Raw genomic sequence first — 14,621 nt, 5'->3', positions numbered from 1 at the left:
TGGTCAGGTCAGACTCCTCAGAGTTGGGCACTAATTACATGCTGCTAATTGCTTCAGGCCCCAGTTTGTGACCCCCTTCTGCCAGACATAAGGGTGAAACTCTCATGATTGCAGATGCAGTCAAAGGGGACCTGTACTGTGATCAAGCAAAATGCTGTGGAAATATGTACTCTGAAAAATCAAGCCTTATGCTTTCTCAAATTAGTAGATGCTTTTAACAATGTTGACCTTCCTATCACCACGATTACATTCCCTGTCCCCCAAAATGGGGATAATAGTATTATTTTGTGGCACAGGGCTCTCTGAAGATACCTCCGTTAGTGCTAGTGAGGTTGTCAGTCTCAAGGAGAGAGCACTTCATAGGAAAGCTCGGGCCAGGATATGAAAGATATGCAAGTGAACGAGGATGAGAGACTGTGTGATGAATGGGGAGAGAAACACACAACCACCGCCACCTTTGGAGATGTGGATCGTTATGTACAGAGCAAAGCAGGGTCTGATGGAGGGCAGAGGAATAGGAATATGATCATGCCTTTCTAGACCACATTACAACATATGCAGAGAGGACTGAAACAAAATGGATGGCATTATGTGTGTGCACGCGCATACAGGATCTGATCTTAAATTAACAGCTAGGGTGAAGCAGTCATTTTTAATGGTGTGATTCACAGGAAGGAGTGTGAAACTGAAGGTGACTATAAAATTTATCAAAAATAAATAAATAAAATAAGATAAAGGAATTTTCTAATCCTGTGAAAGAAAGATCCTCTGCTGCCACGCAAGCCATCAGAGCAGGAAAAAAATAACCCATGGTACCAATGAAATCTTAGGGCATCACATTGCGGTGCAGGGCAGACCTCCAGGCACCTCAGTATGACAATAACCAGGGCTGCTAAGGCAGTCCTCAAAGGCCCAGGACCTTACCAGGCACCAAGGTCCTTCCAGAGCGTCCACCCATTTGGCTGGACCAGGAGACCTTCCTGTGCTGGCTCTGCACTGCTGTGTGCCCGTGGCTGGGGTCTCCACTGCTTCCTGCTTGCATCTGCCCCTGCCTGGTCCAGGGCTGCCCTTTAGCTGGGACCTGCTCGATGCTGAGGTGGTATTTGTTTCTGCAGCCAGATCTCCTCAGGACTGGGATTTGAAAGGCAGAGAAATGGCTGTGCTGCACAGCTGGTAGGGTGGTAACCTCTGGCCAGCTGAATGGGGCAGCTGGGGCCAAGAGAGGGTTCTACACCTCTGACCAGAGGGAATGGTCACTACAGGAGCCGGGAAATGTAATGTGGTGACTCCTGCAATATTTAATTGCTCCTGCATCAGGCTTCGGAGGCAGTTAGGACAGCAGGATTTGCTTCTCACAGCTTACATATTGCTAGCAACACTCTCCAAACTCTTCTCACTCCCCCCGCAAACACAAATGTCTTTTTATGTCTATTTTGCTTCCAATCTGAGCATCTAAACTTCTTTGACTATTCTGCTAAATTTTCTTCATTTGAAGGTTGCATCCTCTATATCTTCTGTTTACTCCGTTTTCTTTCAGGCAGGCCTGATCACTGCTTGAAATATTCCCATTACATCAAATTGATCAAGATTTTTCACAGTGGAGCACAGTGCGTTCGCCTGGAGTGTATCCACCTGACTTCAGCAATGCTGCATTAATAGCTTAGTAGGCTGTGACCTTGAAGGCTTTATATTTAATTTATTTCAACATTCCAGCCATAGAGATGTTTGCTCTGATTAGATCCAGTAAATTACACTCCACCGATGAATTATCAGGGGATTTTCTTTTATATTTTTCTGCTCATTCTCAAACTACTCAGCACGAGCTGGTAGGTAGCTCTTTATATCTAGACAGCTTAAATGTCTCCTTTTCCATAGCACAGGTCTCTAAACAGTTTACAGTGAGTTTTCCTGAACAAGTAACTGCTCATCATGTATGTGCCATTTATGGTGTCACCCAGTGGCTAATTTGATTATCAAAACTTGTCAATAATCAAATAAATCATGAATTATTTGCAGTTTTGGCCAGTGATTAGCAAACAGGTAGCAGATCCATGGGGACATCCATATCTGCACCCAATAAGGCATAGGCAGCCACTGTCTTGGCATTCTGGGAAGGAGAGGATCTTTCTTACCAATTTAGGAAAGGAGACATACAAATAATGAAAGAACAACAGAAGGCCTGAATGAATGTCCACAAATGATAACTTTCTAGAGTTAAGTATCTTGATGTATGTAGTCTGCTATTGCAGTGACCACGGCTTCTCTAGATGAATAACATTGCTTGCAGAAATGTTTGGTATTCTGGTAACAGAAAAATAGGAATTTGGTCTTGGTGTGTGAACTTCAGACACACTGACCAGCCACGAGGAGAGCTGAACCAAATCTTCAATGTTTTCTGGTTCCACAGGAGCAAGAACTGTGCTTTTTCTGCAACATTTTTCCACCAGAGATATATCAGGTACTTGCAACCAATTGGGTTACATGAGCTTAATCCTTTATTACTTTTGCCCCAGCAAGACGCCTTGTGTAACTCTGAGCCAAATGCAAATGTAAAGTGTATTAGCTCCAGTCACCCTGCAGGGACATTTCTTTTTTGCATTTGAAGGAGGCTAAAGGTCTGCACATGGGTAGTAACCTTAGCTTACTTTGTTAGCAGTAACTTTTGCTGAGCTTCACTCATTTGGTCACCTGCAGCTACATGAATATACCCTTAGGAAAGAGGTGGTTATATCAGCATTTAAAAAAGGGCTTTTTCCAGAATGACTCATCTTAAAGACTAAATATAAGGATAGGTGCCATACTTCTGAAGGTGTTTTGTTTTTTTCTTCTTGGGAGACATCTATAGCATGTGCAGAGGCCAGGTTTATGCTAGTGTGCTCATGATTCCCAGAAGAGCAGTCAAAATGACTATTAGGACAGGCATTTATCCTGCAAGATCCAGGGCCATGCTACCTTACCTGTAACCCAGTGAGCTTCCTGCAGGCTCCTCAGCTTCACCTCACATCTGGAACAGTTATGAATATTGCTTGCTGCCCTGCAACTCTGTCCTGGCGTGCTGCCAGCACTCAGCTTGGGGACTCTGTCAGGAGCTTATTACATTTGCCAAACAAGCTATCAGTACAAAAAGCATTATCTGCTAATATCTCTGCAGCTCCATGAGAAGGTTTTCTCCCACAAACTTGTTTTCTAGTTTGTATGAGTCTGGAAATGATGGGAGCTGGTGAGTTTTGTTTCCTTGCAGTGGTTTCGATAATGCTACCCAACCCTGGGGGAAGAAGGGCTGGATTTTTTTGTTTTTATACTGAGGACTGGAAATTGTGATTTAATCCTTAAACTGTGTAAATAAAATCCTAAATGCAGAATTACTGGAAAAGGCACAGGGGCTACTTCAGCCAGGAAATAGCTTCATCAAATGTTTTTTGGACCAAAAGTCTGTATTTTACACTTTCCATATCCAAAGAAAAAGTGCTGCAATAAATGAGGATACATAGTTATTTGAACTCTATCATAAAATACTAGCATAACATTCTCTTTCACCATTACCTCTGTTTCGCTGGGGTATGTATAGCTACAGGCAATTCAGAGCTTTGGCAGGTCAGGGTAACATTTGCTTAAAACATGTTTAAGCCTGGGCTCCAGTGACCTCACTAACCAAATAGATGAAGCTAAAAATATATGTGAGATGTTGTAGACACACAGGAGCCCCTGTTCCCCCAACTGTTTGCAAAAGGAAGAGACTGATTCTCCTGAATTCAGTTTGTCGTAGGAGATAAGAGCTCACACCAGACAGCTTGGGTGGGGGTTCCTTTAGTCTCGTTTTCTCAGACAGAAATTACTGCATAGAGATCCTCCAGAAATCTCTCCTGCTCTCTGCATTCCTACTCCCCAAATACTTCAAGTCCTTACATTTTTATGGCTAGATAATGAGGCCAGACCAAATCTGTCATCTGATCTCTCTGCTAATGTGGCAGACACAGTTTTCCAATCCCAGCTTAAGCTGATTTTACTTAACTGTGTCCTTTGTAGCTGATGAGAGCTGAAACAAAACTTCTTCAGTTCAGGTTCCAGGGTTTGGCCAATGTGTAACTGCTATTCTCTACAAGTCTGTTTGAAAATCCATATAACTAGCAAGTCAAGATGCTGAGTTCAGAGTAACAATAAACTATCCTAAGCAAATTAATTAGCCTCAGTCGCAAAAGTGGAATTTCATATTCATAAACAATTTGAGAATCAAATAGAACTGGTACAGAAAGATGACAACAGACAACTGAGAGTTATCAGTTTTCCCATGTAGCATGGACACAAGATGGTTTCAATAAAGGTTTGGATGTGCTATGGGACATGAAGATGGTCCTCCATGGGTTTGGATGAATCTGATTCTTTTGAAACTGCACGAATCAAAAGCTGGTAATGGTAGCTGGTCATGAAGGTGTGAAACCTTTGTGTTGACATGGGTCTGATTGCCAGAGTTGACTCCTTTTGTCTTTACCCCAAGATGAGACTGTGACGCACATTTCTGTAAGCTAGTGGAGCACTGGGAGACTTCCACAGTGGCTGGTGCAGGCAAGACCCACAGCACCAAAGGTGTAACTGGGACAACTAAACAGACTGAATTTCCGTTGAGAAAGTCTCATATGCAACCAGCCAGATCGTGATATGGGTCTCCACAGACACAGTGATCTCTGCAACGTGCCATGCTGCAGGACTAGAATGTACCTATTGTTCCTTTCCCCCTTGAGTAGATGTGGCCTTTTAATAATGAGGTTGTGGGATGGAAAGGGATCTGGGTCCCATGGGCTGGGCAGGGAGATTGGCCATCCCCACTGCAGGCTGTTCCCCCGATTGAGTTGATTTCCTCCTTTTTGTTTTTGGAAGGGGGGGATGGGGGCAGACAGAGTTCTTTAGGGGATATTTTAAATTATTTTTCCTGCTGGCAGAAGGAGAGGAAAGGCTTCTAGAATGAGACCTGACCTTTCGCGTGCTGCAGCACTGGTTCCCAGAGAGGCCCATCGAATTCCTCCCTAATGAGGAAGAACTTTTTTTTTTTGCGACGCAGCTCAGTTCACCGAGAATAGCCCCATTTTCCTGCCTATCAGCTGGAAAACTTCCTCTCTTGGGGTTGTGTGGGGTCCTCTGGCCAGCAGCTCATCCCCTTCCACTGTGTGTGCAGGGAGCCCACCGCAGACCAGCCTATTGGACTTTCTGCCCAGGAGTGGCTTGGTCTCTTCAGCACTTCTTCCCTGGATGACCCCAAGGTCCTCCACAGCTGCCAGTCAGTTTGGGGAGGTCCAGGAGCTCTGACTAAACCCCAAAGCCCTTGGATAAATATGATCTGCCTCTAATATTTCTTAAAAAAGCCTCACAGCCTCAGCTAGTCCCAGTGGAGGAAGAGTTTGGGATGTGTGGACAGCTCTTTTCCTCCAGGAAAGTCAGAGATGTCTCCTCTACAGCTTGGTCCCTGCCCTGTGCCCTAATCCTCCCTTTATACAGCCAATTCCCCTTGGTTTCCATTGTACCCAACCTCCACTCGTCTCTCCATCCCCCTTTTCTTGCCCTGAAGCTGGTGGCTGTTGAGGAAGGTGAGGGAAAACTGCATGTTGCAACAGAAGGCATAAATACGGTTTCCCTTCCTTGCTCCATGCTGAAATGCTCACGTCCACCCTCTGCTCTATGATCACCTCCCTTGAACCTTACAGGTTAACCCCAGTGTCAACTCAGCTCTGTGTAAACTTGTAACAGGTATGTAATGAAAACTCTAAAAAATGCCTCTTTTTGTTAAAAAAAAAAAAAAAAAAGACTACTAGGAATGTGTCAGCTGCAACAGCTGCAGCAAGGGGAAGAGAAAGCAGTTGGAGCTGGGGTGTGAAGGATGAAATGAGTTTCCACCAGCAATACCCTGGAATGCAGGGAAGGTGAAGAGGGAGAGAAAAGGGCTGAGGACACTTGACAAAAGCAAGATGGGAGAGGGGGCTCAGTCTCCCATTTGCTCCCTGTTGGTGGGGCTCAGCAATGAAGGGCTGGAGTTTGAGATCTGCGCTTGAAACTTTGCTTCCTTGGCCTCGAGTTCCATTTCTGCTGTTGGCCAAATCACTGCACTTGGCTGCATCCCATCTGCAAGAGAGCATGCATGGGTTGTACACAAATAAAACTGCATTCACAGCCCTGGAGGGCTTGAGCACAGCAGCACCAGGGACTGGGTGCACAGCCGAGAGCCACCACACACCCTCTTTTTTTGCCCTGTTTGCGAATAACAAGAGTGAACTGTGTTTGCTGTATCGCAGCACCTCTGAGGGGGCTGACACGTTTCAGCAAGCAGGTACAAATAATTGCTTTATGCTGCACAAAGACAGCCAAGGGCCAGAGACTGGCTGTTAAAATGTTTGCGGTGACACAGTGCCAGGCTCTGTGATGAGATTCACCTTCATGTAATTAATTCCGAGGCTCTGTCACTGAATCTAGTTCTCCTCAGATAAAGCTGGTGTTAAATAGGCTCAAAAACTTGCCGTGTCAGTCTGCTTTGTACTTGAGAGGAGACACGTACCTCGAGGTAGGGGGAAGGGAGAGAAGGCAAATATGCTGATGACTGAGAGACACTAAGATATGCTGGTAATGGGGCCAGCCAAGAGCCAGAGAGAGAATAAATAAACATAATTTGGTAGTGACAGTCTGTCTGGCATTGTACTGCGGTCTGCTAAGATTTCTTTTTTTAAAGGATGCAGTAATTTAGTGAAAGCAATATGGTGAAAGGGCTCTGGTATTATTGATTAGCTTTGAGCCATAAATTGCTGCTGAGCTCCTTGAAAATGCATGAGATAAAGACAGCCATTCAGGATAGACTGGGGCCAGATCCAGACTGATGCACAGGTCTTGGTGGTGCTAGCACCACAAAATGTGACCTTAAAGCCAACCTGAGTGGGAATGAAGGGGCTTATTCTAATCTGTGGTGGGTCTTGGCTGGGCGTAAAGCTAATGAAACCAGCCCTTCTCAGGCCCTTCAGGTCCTCCTACAGTTTAAGGAGACTGTGTTGGGCTGCAGTAACAGGAAGCCTGTCTGAAGGTGTCTCAGGATGTGTGTAGTGGAGATGGCTTGCCAAGCTGGTAGATGGAGGGGAAGCAGAGACAATGCAGACCAACAGAAGAGCATGATGCAACATGTCCCATCATGAACCACCAGGAGCGCTGGAATCCTCACTCCTCCAGTCTCCTAATGCATCGTTTCTATCACACATTTGCTCTTCGTTTTAGTTGAGTTACCGCACCCATAAGTGGGTTGCAATCCCTTGGGCTATGGGAAATATGAGAGTTGAAACCTTACCCCTTGTGGCGGTCCATCCATGGGAGGTTTCTTTGCAAGCTTAAGTTGGGAAGTGTTATCAGAAATGCTTATTCCCATGGACAAATTTGAGCATCTGAGCCCTGTTTGGAGGAAATTGGCCAGATCTCTTCCTGAGCAGTGAAACAGCTACATTTCACAGGGCCCTAGCCCTTAGGTGGTGTAAAGTATTAATCTCTGTGCAATGCCTGCTGACCTGAACATTGTTATGTCCCAGCATTGCAAGATTATTGCATGGCTCTGAATGCACAGCTTAGATCCCTCAGACACAAATTTCCTCTGGCTGTTATGTCACTGGTAGCATGAGCAGGGCTGGTAGCAAAGAGTGGATTCAGGCAAGGATCTTTTTGTGCAGGGTCAGGCTTCCACAGAGCCTCGAACTGGCAAAAGAATTGCAAGTTACCACCAAGTCTTCACTGCCTTTCCCTGATGATCATCCAGGCAAGTGCATTCTCAGCCTCTGGTGATTCAAGGTCAACTTTTTATCACATCAGGGATCAGCTATGGTCAGATTTGACAAAAACAATGATGTCTTGCCAGCTGTCAGATGCATACTCCAAGGCTGGAGCTTCTTCAGAGGAGATGTGTAAGGAACAGATTATCCCCTTCTCACGGTTTGATTGTAGAAGGGCAACAACTTACTTTAAATATCTGGTCTTGCAGTGATCTCTGGAGTGCTCCAAGGCTGACCAGGGAAGTCATGGGCTTTTCTTTGGACCACCACTGCTTCCTTGTGGGTCTTTATGGATAGCACACTTCACAGAATCGCGGAATCACAGAATTACAGAATGGTTGGGGTTGGAAGGGATGTCTGGAGATCATCTAGTCCAACCTCCCTGCTAAAGCAGGTTCTCCTATAGCAGGTTGCAAAGGATCATATCCAATCAGGTTTTGAATGTCTCCAGAGGAGACCCCACAGCCTCTCTGGGCAGCCTGTGCCAGTGCTCGGTCACCCTCAAGGTAAAGAAGTTCTTCCTCATATTCAGATGGAACTTCTTGTGTTGCAGTTTGTGCCCGTTGCCCCTTGTCCTGTCACTGGGCACCACTGAAAAGAGTCTGGCCCCATCCTCTTGACATGAATCCTTAAAATATTTGCATACAGCGCTAAGGTCCCCTGTCAGTCATCTCTTCTCCAGGCCAAGCAGCCCCAGCTCTCTCAGCCTTTCCTCATAAGGGAGATGCTCCAGTGCCCTCATCATCTTCATAGCCCTCCGCTGGACCCTCTCCAGTAGTTCTCTGTCTCTCTTGACCTGGGGAGCCCAGAACTGAATACAGCACTCCAGATGTGGCTTCACCAGGTCAGAGCGGAGGGGGAGGACAACCTCCCTCGACCTGCTGGCCACGGTCTTCCTAATGCACCCCACGATCCCATTGGCTTCCTTGTCCCCAGGGGCTCATGGGCAACCTGCTCTCCACCAGGACTCCCAAGTCCTTCTCCACAGAGTCAGCCCCAGCCTGCACTGGTGCATGGAATTATTCCTCCCTAGGTGCAGGACTCTACACTGGCTTTTGTTAAACTTCATTAGATTCCTCTCCACCCTGTCCAGGTCTTGCTGAATGGCAGCACAGCCCGCTGGGGTATCAGCTGCTCCCAGTTTCATATCATCAGCAAACTTGCTGAGGGTACACTCTGTCCTTTCATCCAGGTTGTTCGTGATGTTGAACAGGACTGGACCCAGTACTGACCGTGAGCTGCAGGCCTCCGGCTGGGCTCTGCACCACTGATAACAGCTCTGGGCTCTGCCATTCAGCCAGTTCTCAATCCACCTCACCTAACCCCACTGCCTGAGCTTACCTATGGGGATGTTATGGGAGACAGTGTCAAGAGTCTTGCTGAAGTCGAGGTAGACAACATCCACTGCTTTCCCCTCGTCTAGCCAGCCAATCATTCCATCATAGAAGGCATGACTTCCCCTTGGTGAATCCGTGTTGACTACCCCTGATAACCTTCTTTTCCTCCACATGCTTAGAGATGACATCCAGGATGAGCTGTTCCATCACCTTTCCAGGGATGGTGGTGACTCTGACCAGCATGTAGTTTCCTGGTTCCTCCTACCCGCCCTTTTTGAAGACTGGAGTGACATTGGCTTTCCTCCAGTCCCCAGTCTCCTGTCCTCCATGACCTTTCAGAGGTGATAAAGGGGCTTAGCAATAACATCTGTCAGCTCCCTCAGCACTCAGGGTTGCATCCCATTGAGGCCCATGGATTTGTGGGTGTCAGTTTTGCCTAAATGATCTCTAATCTGATCCTCCTAGACCAAGGGAAGGTCTGCCTTTCTACAGACTTCCTCTTTTGCCTGGGGCCTTGGATTCCTGAGGGCTGGTCTTAGCAGTAAAGACTGAAGCAAAGAAGGCATTCAGTAATTCAGCCTTTTGTGTATCCTTCAGCAGCAGGGCATCCACATTTTCCCTAGCGAGGAAAAATAGCTACGGATGCACTTGAAAAAGCCCTTCTTGTTGTAGTCACATCCCTTGCCAGATTTAATTCCAAACGGACCTTAGCCTTCCTCATCACATCCCTGCATACTCTGACAACATTCCTATATTTCTCCCAAGTGGCCTGTCCCTTTTTCCACATTCTGTAAACTTCCTTCTTCCGTTTGAGTTTTGCCAGAAGCCCCTTGCCCATCCATGCAGGCCTCCTGCCCCCTTTGCTTCATCTGTTACTCATAAGGATGTATCGGTCTCAAGCTTGGAGGAAGTGATGCTTGAATATTAACCAGCTCTCTTGGATGCCACCGCCTTCTAGAGCCCTAACCACAGCATTCTTCCAAGTAGGTCCTTGAAGAGGCCAAAGTTAGCTCTCCTGAAGTCCAGGGTTGCAGTCCTACTTACCACCCTGCTTCCTCCATGAAGGATCCTGAACTTCACCATCTCATGGTCACTGCAGCCAAGGCTGTCCCAAACATTCACATCCCCTCCTCCATGCAGGATCCTGAACTTCACCATCTCATGGTCACTGCAGCCAAGTCTGCCCCCAACATTTACATCCCCAACCGGTCCTTCTTTGTTAGTACAAGGTCCAGCAGCACACCTCACCTCATTGGCACTTGCTAAGTTCTTCCTCACAGTGCCAGGTCCTTTTACAGATGGTGTTGGAGGTCTCTTGACTCATCTTCCCACTAAAGTCTGTACCCAGCTGACTCCAAGTCAGTGACATGTTGCCCATCCAAACTGCCACTGTTTCTTCAGGATCAGGCCATGTGTGCTGGTCTTCAGGGGCTTGGGTCCAAACTCTAGAAGTGCCCATGGAGAAATTCCTGTTTGTTTCAGCTTTGGACCTGGTGCCAAGTTCTCAGCACTGTGCTGAGTATGAGCCAGGATCCTGCTGGAGGCAATATCTGATGCAGCACTATGTCACCACTTTGGATTCCCTGTCTTCAGCTTTATAACCCAGAATAAGTATTTCACTCATTTTCCTATGGTTATTCAAGAATGCAAGATGGGAAGACACTTCCTTGAATCATCATGGCCAACTCACTGCTCCCTCTGGCATCCATGCCACTTAAATCCTTGCATAAATCTCAGTTTTGGCAGTAATTAAACTGTTTGGCCCTTTAAACCGTGGCTAGCCTCTGATGCATGTTGCATCCTTTTTCTGCCCAATATTGCAAGTGTGTTGTAGAGTCTTTTCTAGCAGTGCTTGGCTGCTGTCATTATCAGCTCACACCTTCTACTCCCACCCCATCTGTGCCTGGTGCTATTTTCATGCATAATACATCGATCATCTGCAGCCTGGTGGGGGAGAAATCATCACTTCAAGTCACTTGTCTGAATTCAAGCCACATCTGAGCCGTATCCTTTGCTGAATCCTATATCTACAGTCTGATATAGTGGGGGGAGGGAAACCAGTCAGAAGATCTCAAGCTCCTCCTGTCTGCAAGAACTCCAAAGCAAATATTGCTTGCTTTTATAAGCCTTTGAGAGTCTTATGGGCCACAGTCAAAGCCAGTGGAAATCCATGCAATTCTGATGCACCCTTGCAGCAATGCCAGCTGACATTAGGCAAAGGATATGGGCTGCATGTGTTTGAATGTCTTGGCTTTCTGCAATGCAAAGAATCAAGCTCTCCTCTTTTGAAGATTGTCTGTGGCCCCACGAATGTTTATAAATTTTCAAGCATGCTACTCTTGATAGCTTTAATATAGGTACAATGATAGCTACAATGCTTCCCAGCATTTCTGGGAAGAGCACTGGAGTTTCATTCTGGAAGACAGATTTTCAAAGAGCAATGTACACTTTACAAACTTGATTTTGAAGTCTCTCAGGAAGGCTTTGAAAACAAAGGCTCAAATTCCAGACTAAGTAGAAAGTCCTTGGTTCCTAGTGGTGAAAGCTTCCTACCAGAATTATTCCCAGAGGCAGTATAGACTTTGCATTTTGCCTCATCTAAATGCATTAGGAGTAGTATTAAATTTCACATGTGCTGCATGTTGATGTAATTCTCCTGACATGTCTGTTTGCACCATTATGAAATAAGGGATTTCCTTTCGCTTTCTTTCCACATTTGCCCTGCTCTCTAGGGATCTCAAGGATATGATCCATTGGCATACAAGGATTATGCCTTTTACACAGAGGAGTACAAAAAAGCTTCGTCATTGTGCTAACAGAGGTCTTGGGACAACATCCCACATTAGCAGTGCTTGACTTAACTGACAGCCTATGGCTGGAAGACATCCATTAATCTTCTGTGTCACAATCCCTCCATGTACCCCCGGCCCTGATCAAAATTTGTTATGTGCAGCTCTGCTCTGAGGATGAACACTTTGGTGCAGGAGGACCTTGAGGGTCTTTTCATGTAAAGCCAACACTCTTTGCCCCACAAGAGGAATCTGGCACCTCCTTCATCTTTTTTTTTTTTTTTTTTTTGACCTGGTGTTAAGAGGGAGTATGTGTTTAAATAAACAATCTCTGAATCTCCCCCCCTATTATCCGCAGGTGCGAGGCTGGGCTGGAGGATGCTTTCTGCCACTCTGTGCACATCTCTGAAGCCTGTGGAAGGGTGATCAGCAGTCTCCATTGCATCTCACACCTCTGCTGCCTTAATGCTTGGCATCAGGGGCCATACTGCTGTACTTGTGACTTTATTCTGCATCACAGCTCCACACTGTGACAAGGACAATGTAAATGTCTGCTTTGAGAAGAACTTGGGGCCTTTTTCTTCCCAATAAATTTTTGAGGCTGTAAAGAGAGGTCAGAGTTAAGGGGAAGAGGAAGAGATGAGATTTTTGTAAACCTTTTTTTTTTCTTTTTTTTTGTAATAGGCAAATTCACATCGCTAACAGAGAGGCATAAAACAAAGTTAACAGGCCAAAGGGAACAGAGGACACAACCAATTTCTTAATCAGTTAACATCAACCTTACCACACAGACCTGAAAGCACGCTGCCTTACACCACCGGGGGATCCGACCCATGCTTATACTCTTAGATCCTTTCTCCAGGGTTGATTGCTGTGTTTCTCAGCTCATCAGTTCCACGGCACACAGGAACGTGTACCAGAAGAGATGAATATGCATATGGTTAGGAGAGCTACTGGAGGACATGCCTTTTACCTTCATGTAAAGTTATCTGCAAAGAGCCTGTTATTCTTAAAACCAAAAGTTATACATACATGTGTGTATGTGTGTGCATATATATAGGTTTTATATGTATATGTAGGTCATGAGCACAAACATACACAGAAGCACATGTGGTCTACATCAGTATAATGGGCACGTCAAACACTTGCATGCATGACTACAAACCACATCCTTGGTTTTATCTGCAAACTGAGCGCTTTTTCCAGGTGAACTGGAAACCCTCCTGTCTGTCTCAGGCAGGAGAGCAGGGACTGCAGGAGGGTGTTCCTGGAAGTTAAAGCCTGCAAGTGCGTTTTTTCTGCACCGCTAGTGCTGTGTCTCTGTCTTGCTTGGGTTGATGCTGACATCTGGAGGCTATGCCGTGGCAGTGTATGTGCACAGTTAATTCTACATTACTTTTCACTATCTTCATGAGTGTATTTTGTAAACAGCACCTTTTGGCTATCCTGCTATGTTAGGGTGATTTGACCTGGGGCATGCCTAACTGGATATATCTGCTGAAATCCTGTTGCTGATCTGGGTAGCATTTAGCACATTTGCTCTCATTCCCCCTGTTAATGACATCTGCTCGTGATGTGGGCAGTAGACAAGAGCCCAAACTTGGATAAGGTAGGTCTCAATACAAGACAAACTTTCATCTGACCAATTTTAAAAGTCAGGGAGAACTCAATTAGGCTTTCAGATGATGGAAAATGGACTTGCTCTCTCAGCGGATGGACAGCTGGAGCATCACTGATGTTCATAAGGGGGACTCACCTACAATGCAGACTGTCTTACACTGCTGACCCCCAAACCGAGCTGCTATCCATAATTCCATAGAGAAGAGTGCTCTGCCTGTCCTTCTCTGTGCCATCTCTCCTTGCCATGCTGTCACCATGTATAATGGATGGCCCTACAAGTGGAGTGACATTTCTGTAACTCTCCTGCTTTTTGGCATCTGTGAGAGCTTTGGGGTTTTTAGCATGATGTTGCCATTCATTTCTTTTGCCCATGAACCATATTAACTGAAAAAAACTGTGTGCCAAAGCAAGACTCCACAGAGAAGTTTCTAATCATGCTTTTAATTTCCCAGAAGCGTAGCTGAAATGCACCCTGGCTGCTAAACAAAAGCCCTACCCACTTTGGTATGGTTTATTACTGTTTATTACTATCAATACCGGCATACAAATTGTCATGCACCAGAAACAGTGCTTCTCCTTTAACATTTGCATCCTAAGAGGATGTTTTCTGTAGAGGGATGAAGCTGGGTTAATTAGCATTGATAATATACAACTGTGGGCTGGCTTCAGGGGGGGGGGGGTTGGCTGATGTAGATAAGGTGCAGCTGTGGCTGGTTCTGTTAAGTGGTTGAGAGCCAATGAAGAGGGAGCAGCCGAGGAAGAAGAGGAGAGAGGAAGAAGCAAGAGAAGAGAGAACACATGCCCTGGATGAGGTGAGCTGAGGAGAAGGCAGCAGAGGGACTTCTGTGAAGAGTGTGCTGGTATGAGATGGTAAAAGACCTTGTTGCATCTGGCTGGTTTGGAGAGTGTTGTGACAGTTTTCCACCTTTACTGGCTGGTTTGCTAAGGGAGGCTGAGTCCCCACAGAGGGCTGCAGGGTGATGACTGGAAGTGTTACCAAACCACCCAGCCCTACAAATGAGCCATGTTTGAGCAAAGGGCCTGGGCAGCTTGCATTCAAGCTTTTGCTCAGAGACCTACAGCAAGCA

The 14,621-nt window shown here is 46.1% G+C and overlaps 1 long non-coding RNA gene across 3 annotated transcripts in view; it reads left to right on the top strand.

Moving 5' to 3' along the window:
* Window positions 1–4,328, top strand: part of LOC121091984 — a 50,581-nt gene extending 46,253 nt beyond the window's left edge. For all 3 annotated transcript variants that reach the window (XR_005829124.1, XR_005829122.1, XR_005829121.1), the window contains one exon: window positions 1,538–4,328. This is a non-coding gene — a long non-coding RNA (uncharacterized LOC121091984). The remainder of the gene's footprint in view (window positions 1–1,537) is intronic.
* Window positions 4,329–14,621: the final 10,293 nt, after the last annotated feature.

The sequence above is a fragment of the Falco naumanni genome, chromosome 7 (genome assembly GCF_017639655.2).
Source record: "Falco naumanni isolate bFalNau1 chromosome 7, bFalNau1.pat, whole genome shotgun sequence".
In the NCBI taxonomy this organism is placed as follows: Eukaryota; Metazoa; Chordata; class Aves; order Falconiformes; family Falconidae; genus Falco; species Falco naumanni.
The sequence above is the reverse complement of the archived record's forward strand: the minus strand, read 5'-3'. Positions and strand labels throughout refer to the sequence as shown.